Raw genomic sequence first — 4,122 nt, forward strand, 5'->3', positions numbered from 1 at the left:
AAGAGAAGCCATGTGGGCCATGAGTGGAGCCCATCTGTTCTCAGACCGTGCACACTGGCATTCTGCCCAGGGGCTCTGACCTGGGGGCTAATCTCACTGGGTTCTACACTGGCTGCTACTGTTATGGTTGAGCGGTGTTTGGGTGGATCCTTGAGTACTGTGGCAGATGGCCAAGCCCGTGGAGAGGAGCCCCGTGAGGAGCCAAAGTACTAGGCTAGACTCAGAACGCACAAACTCAGTTAGTTCTTTATTATACAGCTTGAAGAGTACCACCAGAGGTGGCAGTAGTGAGGCAGTCTGGTAGTTGCAGTCTCAGGGACCTCGGCAGAGGGAGCCCTTCTCACCCCATTGGTCTAGGGAGGTTCCGCAGCAGGTTTCCCAGCAAGGAAGTACTGTGGATGAGACAGACTGAGAGTTAGAGTACTCACTAGGTGTTTGCTGTAGATATGCAATTCCACCAGGTTATAGAAGGAAGTGCAGGCACCGAGGCAGGGAGAGCAGGCCCTCGAGGAGCGAGGTGCCCTGTAAGGCACCTGAAATAAAGCAGAGGGCCCCCGAGGAGCGAGTACCCAGGTTAGCAGTTACCCCGAAGGGCCAGAGAGAGAGCTTCCAGCGGCAGCACAGAAGCGGCAGAGTAGTGTAGACAGGAACGGATTTGAGTCCTTGCTAACTCTATGAGCTAGCAAATTAGAATAGGTTATATACCCGGATGGCGTGACGTCAGCAAGGGGGAATGCCCCCGAGGTTCGCACCAAGGTTGGAATAAAGACGTGGGTGGTGCACGCGCATCCTAGTAGGTACCTGGGAGGAGCATGGCGGGAGGCTGCACCATTGTCGTTCCGGGGATGCCGGAGAGGTCGGTTTGTAGATGCGGCGGTAGCCATCTTTCCTAGGTAAGCGGGAGGAGCCGTGAATAAGGTGAGGCAAATGGGGCGAAGCCGTCTAGCACCGACGGACGCAACAGCTACCTGAGGGGCCTGTCTCCTGCATGCACACAGGATTACTTCTGGGGCTTATTCAATATAAACACACACAATTACTGGGAATATACCTGGGGGCTTGAAGACAGGAGCTTATTTCCTACACAAAGAGTCACACACAAACTTTGACTTAGTACATCATGGTTCCAGGTTCTTAGGAAAGTAAGTGTATTTGAGCAATAGGAGGATAGAACAAATAAAATAGATAATAACAGCTGCTCGCTCTCTCTCTCTCTCTCTATATATAAATATTAGAGATGTGAATCGGAACCAGAATCGGATCCGATATCAGTTCCGATTCACATCTCTACTATATATATATATATATATATATATATATATACATGTTTCCAAAGGATCAGCCTGTGCTATCACATCAGGAACCACTCTCCCTCGCTGTCTCTCCTTATACACTAAAAATGCTTGTGAAAGCAGTGATATTCCCTCCCTCTGATTTCTTATCAAATCTCAGGCACAGCTGTGTGGCTTTCACTTTCTCTCTCAGGCTTTAGTATAACTTAATTGCTTGCTTTGTCATCATAGACCTAGTGGAATAACTAAATAAACAGACTCTTGCCTGTTCGTAAATATTTCACAATGCAAGACAGTAAATAGGAGTTCCCTCAGAGGTTGGCCTGTGGCCTTCAAACTAGTCTGTGTCTGGGTGAAAACTCTGAATCCATACGGCCTACCCTCTATATACATCCTCAGCAAAAGTAACAAAAAATGACTCCAATACCATCCCACTCATGGCTGAGAGGAGTAGAAACTCAGCAGTCAGCGAGCAGCAGAGACTCAGTGGGCTGTGAGCAGCGTCCATCCTGCTAGTGGCCAAGAGAAGCAGCGTTGGCGGGCCACGAGCAGCATCTCTCTTTTTGTGTTTGTGTGAGAGGATTGTGTGTGTACGAGAAAGAAATGGTGTTAGTGAGAGGGAGGGAACCTGTGTAAGGGTGTATGTGTGTGAATGAGACAAGGTATCTAAGAGAGGGAGCCTGTCTGAGTGAATGAAGTTGGGTCTGGGGCTGAAGCCGGAGGGGAGGGGGGTCAGGCACAAGGCAGAAGGTTCGCCTAGGGTGCCTAATACCCTTGCACTGGCCCTGCTTACAGCGATTCACAAACTAGTCCTTGGGTTTTCAAGATATCTTGAATAAATATGCATGCACTATCTCCAATGTAGAAAGAGATTCTGATGAGTATTGTGAAAATTACCATCAGAAATACTCCAGTTATGAGATATTTACAGCCATGATAGTGCAAGATGGTGGTGATGGTGGTCATACCTTGTCTGTTATAGGCTTGAGTAAACATAGCCTCACTAGACGACAGTGAAACTTTTGTCAGGTTTGCTGTTGTCTTCTGCAGCCCACAGCCTCTGTTTTTTTCTGATTGTCTCCTTGCTCAGCTTTCAAAAGCTGGCTAGTCTGGACTCTTCCATGTTAGTGTTGCTGAGGTTTGAGGCAACATATTCCAAGTTTTTCACTACTTTTTGAAAAAGGAGTGAGTCACTTTTATTCTGCATGAAAAGTACTAATGCAAGTTCTGACAATGTCAATTTAGAAACTATTTGTTTTGATGTTCTGCTGTTTCCAAATAAAATCATTCAATAACATTACTCAGTGTATATAAACAAAGATTCATAAAACTCTCTGTATATATATAAAACTGAAGCAAGTGTAATTCATTGGACTTTATTTTGTAAAAATGGATGTGCCAAAAAATTATGAAAAAGATTACATCTGCACAGAGTACAGTAAATATCTTGTGCAGTACAAGAAAAAATGCCTTATGCAACTCAGAAATTTCGAAGGCTAGAAGTTGATATTTTAATGGAGCAATATCACTGCCACAATACATTCTTCCTGCAAATCAAAGAATGCTTCTTGGAAAACCCACTTTTTTGACTCAGAAGTTTTCATACTGCTCCTATGAACTTCTAGCACCATCAGAGGCTGGGATCGTATTTATTTATTTTTTTTTATTTGAGCTGGTGCCCAAAGCCTTCATTTACAACTACCTGTGGATTTTCCCCTTATGTTTTATCTCCTCCCAACTCATTCACCCAGCCATTCCATTATGTGCCTGTTGTGCAAACTCTTGATGAATCAGGTATCTGGTGCTCTAGGTCAGTGGCTCTCAACAGGTGTGTCGGGAGGTCCCGGGAGGTGTGTCGCAGAGCCAGTAGAAGGCTCCTCTTTCCTCATCAGTCTGGGCAGGAGTTAGCTGATGTCTCCTTTATTGGGTATGATAGGAAGCTGCTCTTGCTTCCTTCTCTTCCTTAGCCCAGTGGGAGGTCAGAGTGAGATATCACCAGCAGGACACCAACTTTATCTTCCTCTCCCTGATCTGGCAGAGAGGTTGCTGATGCTCTGTTTGCAGAATTTTCAGCATGTAAGTCAAAATACTTATCCTCATGATCTAGGATAGCAATGTAATAAATTTGACCTGCACCAGAATTCCCAATACACTCAAGGTTTATGGGAGTGGCTTTTCAGCTTCTCAACTAGAATAGGAAACCCCTTAGTTGTCTTTATAGCTTTGCATACCCATCCATTGCCGATGTTAATTTTGCAGGGAAGTTATCCACTGTGCTCTAAAGTTTTAGATATATTATTTTGCATGCACAATGTTCTTTGTATTCTTAACATAACCCAAGTCCATGTATTTATGTATCTACAACTCAAGCTGTAAACAAGCAGAACTCTGAAAAAACCGTGAAGACTTTTATTTTTATTATGCAAAGTTCAAATAGCCCTAGTGGTTGGTTTAATAAAATCCTAGCTAAAGTGGCCTATGTGAAATGAGATGGCAGTCTCAAAAGCCCAGTTCCAGAGGCCGCTGCAGTTCTGCTGCTCGTCTCCTTACTGGTTTGCGAAAAGGGCACAATGAAAGCAAGCTCTTCCAATTAGCCTTAGGTTGGTCTAATAAAAGGTAGCTCAACCTTCATAAGAATATTTAAAAATACCAGCATGGGCATTAAATGAAATCACTGATGTTGCACTCCTATTGCACCCAACCGAGACTTAAGAGGAACAATAGGAGGCCGCTGTTCCCTCTCCGCGCCCGCCTGCCTGACGTCACATCCCGCCCCCGCGAGCCCTCCCGCGAGCCGGGCCGAAGGTTTCCCGAGCGGCCGATCGCGCGC

This window comes from Rhinatrema bivittatum, chromosome 14, assembly GCF_901001135.1.
Source record: "Rhinatrema bivittatum chromosome 14, aRhiBiv1.1, whole genome shotgun sequence".
Lineage (NCBI taxonomy): Eukaryota > Metazoa > Chordata > Amphibia > Gymnophiona > Rhinatrematidae > Rhinatrema > Rhinatrema bivittatum.